Here is a 20,738-nt window from a genome sequence, read left to right as displayed (position 1 = left end):
GAAGGGTGTCCAGATAGGCTTGTGCTCGCCCCCTGTCCTAGGGACGAGCCTTCTGAAAACCTGCTGGTTTCAGTTTGAGTCTTCTGGGGCATTCCTGAACAAGGTGACCATTGATTCTGCAGTAAAAACAAGCATTGGCCTGTCTACGGCGTTCTCGCTCCGCTGATGTGATAGGACTGCGGATACCCCCAATCTGCACGGGTTCACTAGGTGATTCCATAGTTGCAGGGCCTGATGTACATAGGGGGGCTGTCTTTTTTGTCTCCATTTTTCGTTCGTTGTGTCTGGCATCGACCTGAATAGCTAGGTCTACTAAATTGGGATACTGGGTAAGCAACGCGGGAACCACCACCAGGGCATCTTTCATTTGATCTTTGAGACCTCTATAGAACACTACTGACTTCTTGTCCTTAGGCCAGGCAGTCTCTACAGAGAGCCGATTAAAGTGGGTTATATAATCAATTAACATGGTTTTCCCTGGTGTTAACTCAAGCAACTCTAAATCACAAGTTTGGGCCTTGTGACGTGTATCAAACACTCGGGTCATTTCGGCTACTAACCAATCAAAATTATACAGAACGGGACTATTGCCCTCCAACAATGGGTTTGCCCATGTGGCTGCAATGCTGCTCAAGTGGGACAGGGTGAAGGCAGCCTTTGTGGTAGAGTCAGGAAAAGCTTGTGGATGGCATAAAAAATGTAGCTTGCATTGATTAAAGAAGGTGCGGAATTTACGTGGATCTCCCGGAAATTTCTCTGGTGCTGCTAAAGGAAAAGGAGTGGGTACGTATACCGGGGCCAGAGCTAACGCTGCAGCAGGAGGATCTGGTTGAGCAGGGTCATCCCCAAACTCTTTGTCTGGGGGCAAGGCATGCCTTTCACTTTGTATGGCGTCTAAGCGTTGGTGGATTTCAGTTGTGGCGGCTGCCATGTCCGCCCTAAGGACTGTGATAGCTTGTACAAGAGCAGCCACCGGGTCCCCGGCGGAGGTATCCATAATCCAGTGGGTATGGCTTCTCAGTCTGTCAGGATCTGAGGTCCGTGTGGATTAGTATACATCTGTCCCCAAGTACCAGTCAGAGAAGATTTTAACCACTTGCTGACCGGTTATTGGGGCCACAGGTGGCAGGAACAGAAAACACTGGGTCCTGGATGGCTGCAAGGAAAACACAGGGTTAAGTATGCAAGGTACAATGACAAAGACTGTGTATTATAGAAAGACAAAAAGGCACCTACCCGTGAGGTTGACTGGTTACCACTCTAAACCTAACTGTTCCCCCTGAAGGTGTTAAGATGTGGTAAAGAGGAGATGTGATACCTCTATGAAATTAGGGTCCACCGTGAAGTTTAAGAAACAGCGTGGTACTTGAACAAGAATTAACACAAGTACTTGCTTCACTTGAGTCCAAAAAGATGCCAAGGCAGAAGGACATAGAAAAAACAATCCGGGTGAGCAAGTTCCGAAATTCACAGCAGTTCAGGTAAGCAGTCCAATTTTAGTCACCAAATCCAATGAGGGCAAATCCAAAGAATAATCCAGAGCCAGAAAATGAAGTCCAAGTCCAGAGTACAAGAGATAACGTAGTTCAGAACACAGGAGTCTCCAATCGCCGTATGCACAGCTGAGAAGCACCGAACGAATGAATAAGGCTCCTTTCATTCAATGGTTTCCTGGTCACGTGACCGTTATTTCCTGGTCACGTGATCGCCCTTCCCTACGGCCCTGTGTCACGTAACCGGTACGCAAGTATTGGGTATCACGTGAAGGGTCATGTGAGCTGCAGGGAATGAGCAAGACTTCACTGGCATCGTAACTGCCACGGTCGCCTCCAATGTAATCGAGGCCAAAGGCGCCAAGAGCGCCACAACAAGCGGGAAGGAGCAAGTCGCCGGGCAGGGCTGGAGGCAGAAGGTAAGCGCGGTCCGCGTGCAGGCACAGGTACAGATGACAAATGCAATCTGCACCGCCGCGGAACCGGACTCCCCGTGTTCAGCTGCCCCGTCAGCACATAAGGGAGTCAATGCATGACAATCTGCAAACAAAGTCGATCCTGGCAACTGAACTGACATGTGTGCTGGCTCCTGTCACTCCCCCACTCGCAGTACCAGTCTGGCCAGCCATACTGCTTGGGTGGCAGGAGGAAATTAGCAATTTACTATGAAATGGATTTTCCAAAATATCCATACAAAATCTCACACTCATCCGAATTACTGCTGCTGTAGTGGAACGGTGTCCAATTATCACCACAGCTGTTCCTATATATCAAATCCATGCTGTTAGTATTACCACCCTCATGGTGGTGAAACTGTAATCCCATGGTAATCTTCAGATTACCACTATTCATGACCAGTAATTTCCAGCAGTGGTATTTTTCCCTGAATACCATGTGAATGTGAAGGCTCGTACATAACTAACAAGAGGTGAATCAAAGAGACTACTACACTGAGCGAAGAACATACATGCCCCAAAATAAATCAAGTGTATGCAATGCCCTCACTGAGATTGTGGGACCAGGGTTTGCACATAGCAACTGCGTTGACCTCCTTCCACATGATAACCTATGGGGTAGTTGCTGCATGAGGCACTTAGTGGTACTTCATCATGCAGAAACTTGAACCATGATAGGAGGTGAAATACGTCATACATTTTACTCCATCTTTTATTTCAAGCCAAAAGTCGGAAGTAAATATTTTTAAAAAGCTGCATGAAGTAAAAAAAAAAAATGTTTTCCAAGGGGTGGGAACATAAGCACTGCCCTTCAAAACCGGAAAACATGCATTGTGCAGGGTGGCAACTAAGGGGAGTGAAGAGTGGGCATTTCTGATGGCCACCTTCTCACATCTTTGCAATAAAAAAGCAGACAAGGGTTCCAAATGATCCTTCTCTGCACTATAACACCTGCGTCTGTTACTGCTATTAAAGTTGCAAACATAGAACTATGTGGGATGCATTGCATCTCTGTAAACAGTAACAGTAATTGGACAGATGGGAGTGGCGGTACTCTCATTTAATATGTAGATGTTCTTCTGCACACGTTTTACCAGCACGCACAAACCTTTTGATTTGTTATTTGTGTAATGACAAACTAGCCCATAGGAATCAGGGTAGACAACATTAACAATAATCCAGCAACAAAGATAAACATAGATCCAAATACAATGCAACAACCAGCACAGCAACTATGAAACACATAGGATCGGCTTTAGAAATAAGAGAATGAGCTAAATAAAACAGTAGATAATAAAGAACATATCATACCATTAAAACAGGCAACCCAGATCAAGATAAGCAGGATGCTAGGTAGCAACTACAAATAACGACTACATGGAAGTAGTGTACTAATTCATAAACAGAAACACTAAACATCGACTATGAGTCTTCTTCTAGGTCAACAACAATGTTTAGGTTGGATGGCCTATTAGACAGCCTATTACATAGTGTTGTGTTCTGAGCTCGTGTACCGAGCTGGAGCCACGTTCTCTTAGGTACGTCTGGCGCATGTCAGGAGTCGTTTGGGGCAAGGCTCCTGAGCTGGGAGCATCTGCATCTTCCTTGATCTCTGCAGTCCTTTAATAAAGTACTTACCTCCAGCCCAGTGGTGGAGCTGCAGCAGAGCAGATTGTGAGCGGGGCGCAGTCCCTGTGTCGGGCGCTCCAGCTCCCGTTGCTCTTGGGCCCCTGCTGAGTTGGTTTCATTCCACAGCACCGGAGTGCTGCCTGCTCGTTGTCTGTCCGACCGGACAGCAGGAGGGGCAATGGAGCGGCCTGAATGGGTGGCTGCCGCTACTCTGCTGCTGCTTTGGAATATAGGACTCATATGCTTGCAGACATTCAGTCTCTCTTTGACTTTCTAATCAGGCTGCTGAGCCCGCAAGCATAGACAAAGCCAAGAGGATCTTGGCAAAGAGAGCAAACATTGCCAAAGCCCAGGTGATCCCATTTGGACGTGTCATTGGGTAAGCAGCCAACTCCTTATCCATTACTGTAACTGACAGGCATTGGCAAAGCAAAGGTATTTTGGCAAGGATACGTATGAACTCAGGCTTCCAGAGCAACATTTGGGGGAGGCCAGCCTCAATAACTGTAAAAGTCTTTACTGGTGGCCATGGCAGCTGCAGGAATTCCCCCTCTGCCAATTTTTCTCCTGTGAGCAACCAAGCCGCCTTGTTGCATACCTTGGCAGCAAAGGGGCGCAGTGTATATGATGGTTTGCCTGAGTTGTCGGTTGAAGGCTCGGGGGACATTGATACTTTCATGAAGACAGTAAGGATGCTCCAGGAGCATATCGACCATTTCGAGCTCAAGAAGAATGTTATCATTGAGAGGCATACGTTTTTTCAGAAACATCATGAGTCCCAGTAGCCTCTGAGACCTAGTTGGCTGTGCTGAGAACTCACAGCCACACCTGTGATGTTGGGATTCTAACTAACTTGCTCATTAGGTACCAGTAGGTACGGGGCACCAACAATCCCAAAGTGCAGGGGAAACCTTTAGCCAAAGATCTTTCTCGTGATCAAGCTGTAGAGATGACGAGAAGCATGGAACAGACGACGTACCATATGAAAAACATGTGTCAATCGGAGGCACATCTCTACTAGTTAGTTCTGTCCGGCAAGAAATGGCAACTGCATTGTGCGTGTAAGGAGGGGGCAGTGAGCATGGTGGAACCAATTTCACCACAACCTCTACAAGAGGTGAATGAAATGTACCAGTCCCAGGTGGCCAAAGGGAATGTCAGATGTGTTTGAAATCTCAGCTATTACTGGCAACAAGAAGGGGCCTGTGGATGAATTCTCTGTGAACGGGAAAGCCTTGTCGGTGAAAGTGACAGCGCCTCACTGTGGACCATTGTTTCAGGGACACCTTTGCAGGAGCTTTGGGGCGGTCCATTGTAGGTCTCTGGGCACACGACATCCAACCCTATGGTTATGGAGAAGTGGGATACAAATAAAGGAACTGCGTTTCAGAGCTTTATGCTGCTGTCAATGGGTCATCCTTGTTGGGCTTGGACAAGCAGGTGGCATTGGGTATTCGAACACAAGTGAATGCTATGGTGCCTGGGTCAATCGCTGAGGTGGCAAATAATTGGGCCACAAACTTTCTGGAGGTGTTCACGGTTGAGTGTGGAAGGCTGATGGACTTCACGCACCACATCAAAGTTAGGGTGTGTGTGACACATGTGATCCATGAGGTGAGACCAGTGCCTCATCATCTTAGAGCAAACTGGATGTGTTGTTGCAAAGAGACATCATTGAGAGAGTGGAAGGGACAGATTGGTTATCCCCCGGTAGTTGTTGTGACCAAGAGCAATGGCAACTTGAGGCTGTTGTCGACCGCAGGGAATTGAAGAAGAGCATTTTGGTTGAGCGACAGCTGTTACCTATTATTTTGGATGTGTTCCCTGTGCTGGGGGAGGCCAAGTTCTTCTCAGTTATATACCTTTCATCAGAATGCTGTTCGGCCTAGAATTAGTGGTGGTGGTGTTTCAGCGCATGATGGAGAAAGTGTTGGAGAATATGCGGAATGTGGTGGTGTCCCAGGATGATGTCTTGATTTTTGCGGACTCCGAGGGGGAGAATGAGGCTGTGTTAAGATCTGTCTTGGGAAGTCTGAGGGAAGCGGGGGTTGACTGTCCAATGAAAGAAGTGTAGTATTGGAGTGGACTGCGATGAATACTTTGGGCATCAGATTACTGCTTAAGGAATTAAACTAAGACTGATCTAATAGTGGCGATAAGTAGGGTTCCTTAACCTAAGGACATGAACCAGTTGAGGTCGTTTCTAGGGTTAGCAGAGTATTACTGCAAATTTGTTCGCAATTTTGCAGAAATCTCTGTTCCCCTAAGATCGCTGCTTAGAAAGGGTCGGAGGTATGACTGGTCGAGTCAATGTGGCAAGGCTTTTGAGAGAATCAAGAAAAATTTAGCAAGTGCTCCTACCCGTGGGAGATTTTGTTATAAGAATAGGATGTGCCTCACTGTGGATGTGAGTCTGTTGGGGCTAGGGCCGTTGTAGACACAGTATGATTCTGACAAAGAAGAGCATGTTGTGGCTTTTACTTCGAGGCCTCTAAGAGGTACAGAAGGAAATTACTCTGTGGTGGAGAGAGAGGCATTGGCCATGTTCAGGGCCATCCTTCATTTCAAGTTCTATCTTTGAGGCAGAGGTTTTGCTGTCAGGACCAATCATAAACCAATGGTGCAGATGTTGTCAGGAACAGGGTGGGGCAGCGGTTCACATAAGGTGTCAAAATGGCTCGTTGGAGTACAAGGTTATGAATTTCAGGTCAGCTATGTGCCTGGCAAGAGGAAACATAGCGGTGGGTTGTATGTCAAGGTTAGGACGGATAAGGGTGGGTACTGCTTGTATTTTAGTTGTTAGGTATTCACAGTTGTAGTGAATGAGATTATCAGAGCACTCCTTGAGACCTTGGCACGAGGTTACATTAACAAACAAAGAAAAACTAGAAATCAATCCAGTTCAAGGTGTGCTCATGTCTGGCTCTCCATTAGGCAGGAAAAATTCAGTAAAGACATATTCAGTTAAGTTATCATTCACAATCCATCAGAAATTCACACTAAAGGCCAAAACGTCCACTGTGTGGTGTTATCAATTATAATTATTTATTTGCTCATTTGTGATGTCATCTTTGATGTCCTGGGTGTTAGTTTTAGCAGTGCACAGTGGTGGTTCGAGTTATGGTTGCTTACTTATCATAACTGGCGATTATCAGGGGTTTTCCGGTTTTATTTGTAACCATAACGTCCCTTTAACAAAGGTTTTTCATTGAATTTCATAGGTTTTTATGAGTGTAACTTAACCATGACGTCCCCTTAACAACGTTTTTTCATTAATATTAATATTAGTATCATGTGTTGGACAATAAAATAGTCAACATACATATAAGTAAGGGTCAAAATCCGAAATTTGAATCCTACAGTAGAGGTTAGTCATTGCCAGAACCAATATTTGTACCCAAGTCGGAATGCTAATAAAATAAAGTTCAAAGTTACAATACATATAAATTTCAATAGCTTGACCTCAATGTTTGATTGTTTGATCTCATTTATGTCCCTTACTTATATGTCTGTTGACCGGATTCTCCCTGCCTGTTCAATTAACAAGTGCAGCATTGTGGTCAAGGTTAATGCAGAACCGTCTATATTCCCTACTTGATTGTTGCAGACTCCCCCATTAATGCCATTAAGCTAACCTGCTTAACAAGTCCTACCTTCTCCTGATCAAGGGTCATGGTTGCATTATACTTCATTGGGTCAGAGTCGGAATCAGGATCATCATCGGAGGTCACCATTCTCAAATCCACAAGTCGCTGCCTCTTCTGTGCACTCATCAGCAAAACCTCTGAAAGCCGACGCCCTCTAGAAATCGGAGGAGCAGACGGTGTGCTAGCTATAATAGGCTCAGGTATACCCTGCATAATTAACCCAGATTTATGCATTTCATAAGGAGGCTCCGCACCAGCCCTGTAATCACACACTGTAGACTTAGAAACACTTGAGGCTCAAGTACTGGGCATCCTAAAAGAAGGACTGCAGAAAGGATAGACCCCCAACTCTACAGAGGCACGCTCCAACGTTTTACAGGGCCTCTAGTCCACTTAAAAGTAAGGTGGGGCAATAAAGTCCAATTCATTATCAAAATGAATAGAGTAATAGTTAGGAAACCGCCAAACCCTTGAAGGCTAACGCAACAGGTCCAACCACAGACTGGTTTCAGCATAAACACGCCATATAGTTTGTCACATGCCACTTGTCTGAAAGCATTGCCTACATCCAGCAAGATGTTCAGTGCTCGATGTTCTCCAAGTCCGTAGCACCCAGCATGGTATTTTGATGCCAACAACAGCAGCCCAAGAAGTGAGGCCGAAGAGGGGAGCCAGTGGGCTCAAGGCCAGCCCCGTACCAGCAACTACAATGTTGAAGGAGGACCAGCCAGATCATACCACCACGAGGCACTGCCACCCAAAAGCACATCCCTCTCCCGGGACTTCTCATCAATCCCCCAACAGGGGCACAACCTCTCCCAGTACCTCTCCTCTACTCCCCCAGTGGGAACACCAAAAACAGGTAGCGGGAGGCAAACAAGACAGGTGGATGAGTAAGCAGCGAGCATGCACATGCAACATTTCCCTCAGTCACTTACTCAAACACACACAGACACGCTCTGTGTTGACTGAAATGATTATAATATAACTCTATTGTTATGCTTCTGTCATTCCATCTGTCCAGATGACGCGGGGTGTGGTCGGATTATGGAACAGTGGAATGTGTCTACTTGATGCCCCTGGGTCACTGTTGCCCTACTATATGCCCTTGAGAAGTACACTGCATTCCTGCTAAGAATGCCTTTGTTTGTTCAGAAACACACTGTGAATATAGATGGAACTGTTGTAAATCTCACGCTGGGGTCAATCCACGAGGAATGTAGCATAATAGGACAGTAGGAGTTCCTGCCAGAGCTCTGAATAAAGGTTTGGAATCCTGACCTCAATGTCCGTGGTAGTCTTTGCATGGAAGAGGGTGCGGGTGTGCTTCGGTCCGGTCCCCGAGGACAGAGTCTACCCGATCACAGACTCACTCACACATATGAACAGTCATTCCAATTCTCTTGTACACACACACTCTCGTTGCCCAACATCAAAAACACAGAACACTTGGCTTTCAATGCTGCAGTAATGATCTTGTCATGTTGAGTCTCCCTTCCAGTGCTATGGAGAAAGGATGCCAGCGGAGAGCAGCATGTCTGGAGATGAATTACCCACATTGGCATTTTGATGAAAACCGTCAATATTTGTTTTAAAACACAAACAATTGCTTTGCACCCTGTCTTTAAAATCATGGAATTGCACTTGCCAGATTCAGACCAGCATACCCTAGGCATTTATAACACGCCTATACACAGTGTTTCAAGGCACATTCTTTATCCAGGGACTAAGGAGTCCACCTTTATCTGCAGGTGAGGGTCAGAGCAGACCTAGGCTTGACTCTTCAGTCTCCAGGTGAGACCCTCAGCAGATGGTTGCCCCTGCTTGGATGAAGAGTGGTCGCTGTGTGGCTGGCTGAATCATGAACAGCAACTGCCATTGGACTCCTGCTCTGCTGCTCCTGACCATCCCACGCAACTGCCTCAATGTCCGACCTGCCGACAACCTAGGCTCTTAGCGTCCTTCTCTCTGACTCGTGGTCTGCCCATCTTTTCTCTCCAGGCCTGTAAAGCCAGCTTCATGGATATGATGGAAGGGTAGTTGTTATTCCAAATGCAGTTCCTTATGTGAATATGTACACTAAGAACATGTACCATAGTGATCTCTGAGAGGGATTTCACGCCTGTGCGCTCACCGTGCAGCTCATGAGCTTGCAGTATATTAGAGTAGCGTTTGATGAGTTCCCTCTTCAACCTTGTATATCATAGAACCTAAGCCTGCCGTGCATCACTGTATAGAAAACTTAAGAGCAAGTGAGAGGTTTAACATGAATGAAAAACTAGGTGAAATACAGGAATGGAGGGAACAATCAAGCATTCGTTCAAGAAATGAGGACAATCGATCAAGAAATGAGGACACAAAATGACCCTACTGGGGAGAGCAGCACTATTTAAAATGATGGCACTGCCTAGATTCCTGTACATACTCCAAAATGCCCCGTTACACATCCCCAGAAGGGAGTTTCACAGAATTGACAGAATCCTCCGGAAACTCCTTTGGAACAATGGACACCCGAGAATAGCGCTCCACACCCTGCAGCGTTCCAACTGACTGGGAGGCATAGGATTGCCACGTATACAGACGTACTATTGGGCGAGTCAGATGGCAGTAATAAATAACCTATTACGCGGCAATCCCTCGATACCTCACATTAAAGCCGACACCCTAGATGCAGCGAACATAACCCCACTAGAGTCCCCATACCGGAAAACTAATACCAACACTACCAAAACAATGGCTGCTCACCGGGCACTAATCTGGGCAGAGGCGCATAAACACATAAACTGGGAAGGGAAAACCACACCGGTTCAGCCACTGTGGGCAAATAAACATATCCCTGAGCTGGACAGGCTCCCGAAATTGCGGAATTGGATAGCTGCGGGAATAACAAAAGTGGGGGATGAGTTCAACCTCCCTGTCACTGACCAATACCGACATACGCAATTAAGTCATGCCCTACAGCGGCACCTGCCTGACCTGCGTGACATGGCAGACTACACCCCTATAGAGAGGAACCTGGTCCTAGATAGCATAGACACCAAAATCCCCTCGGTGATGTATAATGTTCTCACCTCATTTGCCACACAGGAGCTATCGAGTCTAAAGTCTAAGTGGGAAAGGGATGTGGGAGAGATACTGCCTGAAGACTGGATAACAATCCTAATGTACCCGAGAGAAACTGCCATTTCGGCCAGATTAAGCCTTGTCCAGCTCAAAATCCTGCATAGAATTTACTATCCAAGGGTCGCATTGTACCGGTGGGGTAAAACCGCAGACCTGAATTGCCTGCGCTGCCGCCAGGAAGAGGGCACCTTTTTCCACATCATATGGGACTGTCCTCACATCACGCTATACTGGCAATGCTGCTGCGACACACTTACTAAGGTACTGGGTCGGATCGTGCCCAGAGATCCGAAATTGATGTTGCTGGGTGTCGAGGACGAGGGTGAGATGTCTCGCACTGATAAGCTACTGTTTGCAACCACCATGGCACTGATCAAACGCAACATTGCCAAGCTGTGGGGATCGGGTGTAACCCCTGAGCATGCACAATGGATAGATGATGTAGATGCATGCATTGCGATGGAGGAAAGAGTATATGCGGCCAGAGGATGTCCTCGGAAAGCCGGGAAAATCTGGGAAAAGTGGGAGAACGCACAATAAGACTTTTGTACAACACAGGCCTGATCAAAGGGAGCGGGAGTGTCCCCCACACCCTTGTCTGTTACAATGGCATTGGGGGTTGCAGTGCTCTCCCCTGCTCAGTCAAATAAAGTAAACAAATAAACGGACCCTGCTTGCATCTGCCTAGGGCACCTTTCTTCAACTCACATCTGGGGGACTTTCAAACGACTACTCTCCAACTGGGTCCACTGGTGACTGGAATAAAGTTAGCCTGCTTTAGGAGATCAATCAATGTCCTTGAAATAAGTGGACTTTGCCTTCTAACATCACGCCCAAAGTGCTTTCTGCTAAAGGAAGTGGAGGAGATCAGGAATGTGACATGGAGGCAGAGAGAAACAAGATTGTGGGTCCTTCCTCCAGTTGGAAATAGCTCCCTCTGTCTACAATAGCCTTGCCCCTTCCCTTCTCAATAGGATCAAAGGCCTTTAGAAATGCAACATCTTGGTGTGTGGTCCATCCTTTTGTGAATGGATGCGCCCTTTGATTCCTGTTCCCAGGCCAGCTTGCTGTGGAGTGTAAGTCCCTGGGAAAGATTGTTATCGGACCTTACAAAGGAACAAAGATAGGCAATCCCCCAAGCCTCAGCCTCACACTACTACAAATCAAAAGTGATTCCAATCATAAAGGTGAAAGAGGCACAGTAAAGAGATATACTTTATTTATTGTAATTATTATTAATATGATGAGCTCATTTTCCACTTTACACATAGCAATACAAAAATAGTTCATATATACGCAATCAATTTCATCACAAGATTCACATATTGTATCTCATAAATTAGAATTTTCAAAAAGTCAATGTAAATGAGATATAATGCATCCCACCCTAAAATATATCTCACATCTTTACAATTCCTATCAACATTATCAACAAAACTTAACATGGTCCAAGTGATTATTCAGCAGTTTTATGATCTAATCGATGTTATCCGATTTTGAATCTGCATCTATATATAAGATAGTGCATTGTATAAGCTTTTATTCTGTGAATTTAGACAGTACTGCCCCCTCATATATACCATCATATTGGTTGACAAATTTCCCTAAAAATCTCATATATAATGTCCAATTTGCTTTACATTCTGTTAAAACATTCCTGGTGGTTTCCTTCATGTTAGGTAATTTGCACATCCGGCAGTATCTTTCTGCCTCCGGAATCTTCTTTTCAGGGCCTATTACTGTCAATACCAGGAGTCGTTTTATTCTTAAATTCTGCAAAAAACTGCACAGACTCTTTGCAGGTGACAGCATTAAATACCTTTGGGGGAACTTTAAATGTGTGTGTAACCGCCACAATTTCTTTATGACACTTTAATTTAAATATATGTGTATAATTGTTTGCCCAATCCCAACATTCAGACTTGTTAACAAAACTTATTTCTAAAACTTGATAGCCACGTTTCCAATCAGGCTTTCATTGTATTTCCTCAAAAAGATTCTCTACCAGAGCAATATATTTATCTTCTTTTGAGGATAGGCCCAATAATTTCAATAAGGGACATTTGGGTCTGGATTTTTATTTAATACAAAATAGTCATCTCCTCTTAGCCACCAATGCAGTTAATGATATCAGCCTCAGTTCCAATCTGAGCAACTCAATAGACACTGAGGGGTCAACTCCCAAAACCATCCTCCAAAACATTCCTTCTATGACTTTTAGCCATGTCAAATCTTGTATGGCCAAACCCTCCAATCCATATAACATTACAGTGCAAAAACACTGATTGTTCAAATAAATTATGCCTGCAATGCTATAAACAGATGTCTCCCCAGCATATTTAGCTGTCAAGCATGTTAAGACTAAAGCTTTCCGTTGCTTCATCTTAATAAACTCGTAATAGTCTCCCTTCAAAGTTCTTTCCACTGCCAAATATTTAGAATCATACACATAGGGGCTCATTACGGGGTTGCCGGTAAAACCCGCTGGTAGGTGGCGAGTTAACAGCAACCTGTAATACCCTTATCGCCACCTGATATCCACCTGCATATCACAATAGGTGGCAGTAATGGTAAGGACTCCATAGGACTCCATGGAAATGGGTTCACTTAAGCACCGGCACCGGCACTGTTGCTAACGGTGACAGCGCTTCACTGACAACCATACCGGTAGGGGCCTGAAAACCCAGAAGGTCAAGCCTGCCGGGGAATCCGTGGCCCATACCAGCAGTGTTGTAGTATGGCTGTCCGGAAAGGGTGCTGGTACGTTGCTATACTTATAATGAGGACCATAGTGTATAGTATTACCAGCAATAACAAGATTAGGCTTTTTTGTTTTCCTGCTATTGAAATGCATCATCTTGGTCTTCTCTAAGTTGATAACCAGCACATGTTTGTCTGCATACCTAAACATTTGTGAAATGCTCCTCTAAATGGCTTATTATGTGCCAACAAATATTAATAAGTCATCGGCATAGGATAGGCAGGTCACTTTCATTCCATTAAGACTCGGAGGACAATTATTAGTCCCAGTCAACATCTCAGGCAAATATGACAAATATATATATATATATATATATATATATATATATATATATATTAAATAGAAGGGGGTCTAGCATGCAACCTCCGTAACCCCCGTACTAGTGCTTATCTGTTAAGTGAAGGACCCCCTACTATCCAAACTAACTTGTATGCTAGTGTTCTCATGTGGCATCCATATTGCTCTCAGCAAACTATGTGGACATCGAAGATGTTCTACATTTTTCCATAACTGATCTCTATCCACCTTATCAAATGCAGCTTGGAAATCTACCCATACTGCATGGAGACATGGATTTACTTTCTTATTTGCACTACGTATTAGTTTGTCACAAATTATGAGTCACTCCTGATCCCAACTTAAACACTGTTTGGAAAATGTTAAGCACATTTATTGATTCCACCCATCTTTGTAATTCATCTAATACATGCCAAGATTTTACCCGTAGCATCAAGCATCGATAATAATCTAAAATTTGAGGGCTTGGTTCAGTTCTTTTCCTCTTTTATAGACAGCTACTAAGAGGGATTTCTTCCACGACTCTGATATTTCTCCCTCCTCACATACGTTTTGGTACACAATCTCCAGCAACGTTGCCCACTCTTCAGGGTTGCTTTTTAGAACTAAATGGGATAGCCCATTTGGTCCAGGTGCCCACAAATATTTTAAATTTGCCATCTTTTCCAAAATACCTTCCCTGTGCATTCTGATCTTAAAACTCTGCTTCACTTTTCTGTCCCTCCTATTTTCTGTTTTCTCATGATTAAAATGTAAACCAATGTAATCTGACCACTGCTGTAAATTCACAATGAGTTACTCTTCCATGGGTTTACAACCTCCCAATATTCTCTATATATATTTATAATTGCTGGAATTAATAACTGCCACCAGCCTCTGCAACCTTGCATTTTTATCAGATTGATGCCACCACTTGATCAATTTCCTGTGTCTATTCTTAGTTGTCCTTATTTCCCCTAGTCTATTGGGTGTCATTGGAGACACTGGGCCACATTACAAGTGAACCGGAAACAAGGGTGCTTGCAAGCTCACCGGCACCCTTGTTTCCGGACCGCGCCACTGAGTCTGCGTGCCGGGGCCGCTGTGCCCAACAGGTCTGACCCTTCCCGGCGCAGCGTCCCCAGCAGGCAGAGTCGCCATCGAAGCACCGGCACCGTCAGCAACAGTGACGGTGCTTCCATATCGCTATCCCTATGCAGCTTCAAAGACACTTTGGTGTGCAAACTCGGGCGTGAGACTAGCCTTTGTTATGCATGTGGCTCTTTGAAGTATGGTTTCCAGGAGATCTTGGGTTTGAGTGGAGGTGTTATCCTTGCTGCCAAAGTATCAAAGGAGAGCAAAGCATCCAATGTGTGCAACTTGCTAAAGTAGAGACACGAAGGCTAACCTGAATCCACAAAGCCTTCCTATAGCTGACCTTGGCTTACGAAGCTGACATCTGTATGATATCAAATATCGAGTGACTTTACTAAGAGTGGGCTCTTATCAGTCACCATGCCAAATCCAGGATTGGTTTGTTCTTAGATTTTACCCTGCCACCAAACTGATAGGCCCAAAATTATGATGTTTTAGTGCCGAGGTTCAGAAATTGAATTCAGTCCCTGTGTGCAGGGACATTGTGTCACAGCAGCTGTCAGGAAGGCACATGTGAACTCTGAACCTGCCCCATATGGTGGCCCCTCTCATATTCTCTATTCCAGTAACTGTATGGTTAGTCTTCCACAGTCAGGTATCACTGATCAACTACTCACCATAGCCATTGATCATCCTGGCAAATTAGCCGCATCCTACATGCCTGACACTCCCATTCCCCCCTCCCTGTAATTTCTGAATTCATCCTAAATTTTCAGTGGTGGCTTTTCTAAATGTGCCAAAGTTCGATAGCGTTTGTCCCTCTAATCACTAAATCCTACATGGAGGCCACATGGGAGGTAGGGGTCTCCTGCAACAACTTTAAAGCAACTCTTCCCTTCTCCAGTCTTATCACTAAGCCGTAGAACCTAGACATGAATTCAGGGTTATTTCAGTATCATAACCAGGTGCCTGGCTGAGTCTTCATACCTAAAATAACACACTGTCCCTGAAATCCATTGCACCAGAGCACTCCCATAACACATGTAGAAAAGTTGCATCAGACACTTCAAAGGCAGCCACGCCCAGGTTGTAGCTATTGTCACATCTGTATATGCATTGGGGGTGAGATATAATCTCACGGTGGACCTTCTAATGCCCTAATCAATATCTAGCATTTAACTAACCAAGCCACCTGGTTAGTTGGAGTGCATGATGTATTCGCTACTTTATTTGTTCTTGTTCCACCTCCACCTCCCATTGCTGCCAGAGTACATCAACTGACTCTAATTCACGGGGCACTATGTGCACGTAGATATTTGCGTCAACCTTACGATGGCCCACCACTGACAGCATGCATGGATGATAGGTGTATACACTGGCTCCAGTGGCGATCGTTCAAACCAGTTTCTGATTAGCTCCCTTACCTTCCCATATTTCAGTACCTCTAAGGCCATTGTCCCAGGCTCAACTAGCAGCTCACCCATCGTTTGGTATTTACCATCCATGTACAGGACCCCTACAGCTTCAATACTCTTCCATGTTGCAGATTTCTTACTCACCACTCCTGCTCTGCCCGAGATTGCTTCAAAGATACAGTACAAGCACTTAAATGGCCAAGAAAGCACCTTAAAATAATAAGAAATAAATGTTGCTTCTCGTTTCAGCTTAGGCCTGTCAGTACTACCTTTTTTTTCTAATTTCAGTGCAAGTGGGCTGACCATGTTGGAAATAGAAAAAGTACAACACTTGCCTCTCTGATCTGATTTCAGTGTGAGCGGGCTGGCCATGCTAGACATAGAAAAAGTACATAGAAAAAGTACAACACTTGCCTCTCTGATCTGATTTCAGTGTGAGCGGGCTGGCCATGCTAGACATAGAAAAAGTACAACATTTGCCTCTCTGATCTGATTTCAGTGTGAGCGGGCTGGCCATGCTAGACATAGAAAAAGTACAACACTTGCCTCTCTGATCTGATTTCAGTGTGAGCGGGCTGGCCATGCTAGACATAGAAAAAGTACAACACTTGCCTCTCTGATCTGATTTCAGTGTGAGCGGGCTGGCCATGCTAGACATAGAAAAAGTACAACACTTGCCTCTCTGATCTGCACGGGACTGCACCCAGTTAAAGGCACTGCCAGGTTTTTAAGATTCTTTTCTTCTGAAATGTCTGGGACAATTCACAGCCACTAGTTAATAAGGAGACATTTATGGTAGTATATTTAGTGAACTGCTGAATATTAGTACAGGTGTGTTGTCAACTATCTATAGGTTAACATTTATGGAAACTAACAAACAGTTTTTAAATGCATCTTTTTTTAAATCTGTTTTCAATATTCCCCTCAAATCACAAATTGCACTTTGTTGGTTTTGATTGCCAAACTGAACAGATTCTAGCGTCATTCTATATAAAACAAATGGAAAGTAGCCTGCAGCAGCGTGAGCATGAGACCACGTATCGAAGACGATGACAGTGTGATTTACGCCATCATTTTAAATTGGGCAGACTGGTAAATCAGGGCTTAAAAGTAAGACGTTACGCAGTGATGCAACCGAGATAGCGTGAGATCGTAAGACAATCTCTGCTGCGCTTACTCCTCACCTCGTCAGTGCTATTAATTTTATGACTGCATGATATTTTCATTCAAGTGTAAAACAAATGGATTCTATAGAATCCACCTCAGTTGTGCACCTGATCCAAAACCAGGGGGATTCCAGAGGAATCCATTAGTAAAACCAGCGTTTCAGCTGCTGTTTACTTGTTCACTAGACAGCGGAGAACATGAAAGAATAAACGCGAGTTTGCCACTTTTTACTTTTTCCCTTTGCCATCTGCCTCGTGAAGGATAGCAGTTATATGCAAGGGACCCAAGGGCATGCAACTGCTAACATTGCTTGTCTCCTGCATATCGTTTACTACAAAATGAGGCTGAGTGTGTTACAAGGAAAGCATGCAGACTACTCGACATAACGAGGAATTCCGTGACCTTTTACAGTAATTCAGATTGTGACTTCTTTCCTCTGTTTGGTCACTGAACACCTCAGGGACTTGCGTTAGCCTCATAACATGTCGTAGGGTTTGGTTTCTGTGATATATGATATATCTATATGTCCAACTCATACCCCTGCCTATCTGTGTGAATTAGCTGAGAGATTAAAGGAGCACTGCCAAAAGCCAGTTCCCATCCCCAGTGCTGACTGAACAATGTTTATACACCGTAAGATCATAAAAAATCATAACAAAGATGAAACTAAATAATGCACAAAGTTTGGCAGAGCTCGCGACGGAAATTATTGGCAGTTGTCGCCACCTGAAAGTGCTGAGGTGGTGTGGTGCGCTGAGAAACAGGATTATTTCCCAGACGTAATGTCCTCCATTTTATTCCTGTGTCATCATTATGGGAGCGTTGCGTCAGATCTGCATCTGCTTAGTGGCAGTCACTGGGCGCAAATAAAGCAAGCAGAGAGTAACTCTGCCCTTGTGGCGCTCGATTACAATAGAGCGCACACCAGCTGTTTATTGCGAGCAACACTGTATGCAAATTGAGGACGGAAATGGCAACTTTGCCCCTGTGACTTAACAAACTTTTCACTAAGGAAGGAGTAAGCAAGATTAGTGTAACATTGAACCAACTGTATTTAACCAATACGTGGGCTCGTATTCATGAACACACACCACTGTGTGCTTCCTGAACAAACTACAAACTGCCAAAGTTGATCCAACTGGACCTACCTCTGGGGACCTCCCTGCTGCATTGCAGGACTGAGAGCCTTGGTCTGACGGGTTCTAGGGACCTCCCTGCTGCATTGCAGGACTGAGAGCCTTAGTCTGACAGGTTCTAGGGACCTCCCTGCTACATTGCAGGACTGAGAGCCTTGGTATGACAGGTTCTAGGGACCTCCCTGCTGCATTGCAGGACTGACGGGTACTAGGGACCTCCCTGCTGCATTGCAGGACTGACGGGTACTAGGGACCTCCCTGCTGCATTGCAGGACCGAGAGCCGCGGTCAGACAGGTTCTAGGGACCTCCCTGCTGCATTGCAGGACGGAGTCCTCGGTCCGACAGGCACTAAGGACCTCCCTGCTGCATTGCAGGACTGAGAGCCTTGGTCCGACAGGTACTAGGGACCTCCCTGTTTCATTGCAGGACTGAGAGCCTTGGTATGACAGGTTCTAGGGACCTCCCTGCTGCATTGCAGGACTGACGGGTACTAGGGACCTCCCTGCTGCATTGCAGGACTGAGAGCCGCGGTCAGACAGGTTCTAGGGACCTCCCTGCTGCATTGCAGGATGGAGTCCTCGGTCCGACAGGTACTAAGGACCTCCCTGCTGCATTGCAGGACTGAGAGCCTCGGTGCGACAGGTACTAGGCACCTCCCTGCTGCATTTCAGGAACCTCCCTGCTGCATTGCATGACTGAGAGCCTCGGTCCAACAGGTACTAGGGACCTCCCTGCTGCATTGCAGGACAGAGAGCCTCGGTCCGACAGGTACTAGGACCTCCCTGCTGCATTGCAGGACAGAGAGCATCGGTCCGACAGGTACTAGGGACCTCCCTGCTGCATTGCATGACTGAGAGCCTCGGTCCAACAGGTACTAGGGACCTCCCTGCTGCATTGCAGACTGAGAGCCTCGGTCCGACAGGTACTAGGGACCTCCCTGCTGCATTGCAGGACTGAGAGCCTCGGTCCGACAGGTACTAGGGACCTCCCTGCTGCATTGCAGGACTGAGAGCCTCGGTCCGACAGGTACTTGCGATCTCCCTGCTGCATTGCAGGAACCTCCCTGCTGCATTGCATGACTGAGAGCCTCGGTCCGACGGGTACTAGGGACCTCCCTGCTGCATTGCAGACTGAGAGCCTCGGTCCGACAGGTACTAGGGACCTCCCTGCTGCATTGCAGGACTGATACCCTCGGTCTGACAGGTACTAGGGACCTCCCTGCTGCATTGCAGGACAGAGAGCCTTGGTCCGACAGGTTCAAAGTCTGACACGGTTCTGCTGCAGCCAGACAGCATTCCTGATTGTATAACTACCACAAATCTAAACGGGCCCCTATGTATTACCTTTATGTTTTTCATAATGTTTATTTTGAGCAGCACACACTGCATGCGGAGAGAACAGCCACCTGGAGCTTTTTCACAGGCATGTTTTGTAAAGTTCAAGGGCCTGATTCATGGAATTTTTAGCGTGGTGCAATCCTTTTGTACCGTGCAAAAAATTCCATGGATCAGGCCCCTAAAGCTTTGAAAACAATGTGGCATGGTTTGGCGGAGCCCTATTAGTCCCCCACACCTCTACAGCACAACAAACCGCACACACTTCACAACACCACAACAGTGAAACAAGCCATACATGGTGTGGGCCCTTGTCTACCTTCTCTCTGTGCACTTATGAGCCACCCTCAGCCTGCACTTATTTAATACTTGCACTTCTCCCCTCCCACACTGACTCTTATTGAGCTACCTGCACTTTCTCCACCCCCCCACCACCCGGCATTGCCCCCTCTGTCTCCACTGCACTTGCGCAATCTGAATGACACAAGGCCTAGTAAAATCGTTGTTTTGTCCTCCTTCTGTTTCCCCCTCCTTGTCTTGTCGCGCCTAGAAACACTTGTGTACAGGCGCGTTATAAATGACATATAATATCATATCATAACACCACATGGCGGCTATTAACCAAAAACACACCTACGCTCAGTGAAAGGTGTCATCGAACTAAAGGTGCAGCACATCACAGCTCTCTTGCTCTTTTTCCCCACTCACTCCTACTAACTTACTCGCCTCCCTCCTTGCTTTACAGATCTGTCACAGTGCCAAGAGACCAGGCAGGTGGCAACAGTGTACAATATAAGAACATTTAACATAACAACATAATATCAGGGGAGGACAGTGCTCTCCAGGACACCCGTCCACAGGCTAGTTTGCCTCAGGGATGGACATGTTTTCATCCCTGAATTAAATCTCAGGTTAGGGACAAAACGCTTGTTTTTAATCTTAATGGGTTTCTACTTGACACTGGTGTGTCTGTAATTCCAAACACAATGTTTGCTTTCAAACACATCACATAAAGGGAGGCACTGCTGGGCAGTGAGCTAACCAACACTCTGGTGGAGCATATCACCTATTTCTGCCCGGATTTTCAGGCAATATAATGCATGAGCACCCAGTACACAACTCTGACCTGATCTTTTCGCCAGGATACATCTCAATTATGAATATTTACCCGAATTACAGAGAGGCTATTTATTGTATTGCTTATAG

At 45.7% G+C, this 20,738-nt stretch overlaps 1 long non-coding RNA gene across 1 annotated transcript in view; it reads left to right on the top strand.

Annotated features, from left to right (window-relative positions):
- Positions 1 to 1,790: 1,790 nt before the first annotated feature.
- The window catches only part of LOC138467158 (uncharacterized), a 162,461-nt gene continuing 143,513 nt past the window's right edge, over positions 1,791 to 20,738 (top strand). Inside the window, exon 1 of the long non-coding RNA XR_011268082.1 lies at positions 1,791 to 1,912. This is a non-coding gene — a long non-coding RNA (uncharacterized lncRNA). The remainder of the gene's footprint in view (positions 1,913 to 20,738) is intronic.

The sequence above is a fragment of the Ambystoma mexicanum genome, chromosome 4q (genome assembly GCF_040938575.1).
Source record: "Ambystoma mexicanum isolate Mex_15411 chromosome 4q, UKY_AmexF1_1, whole genome shotgun sequence".
Classification (NCBI taxonomy): Eukaryota; Metazoa; Chordata; class Amphibia; order Caudata; family Ambystomatidae; genus Ambystoma; species Ambystoma mexicanum.
This window is presented reverse-complemented; position numbering and strand designations above follow the sequence as displayed.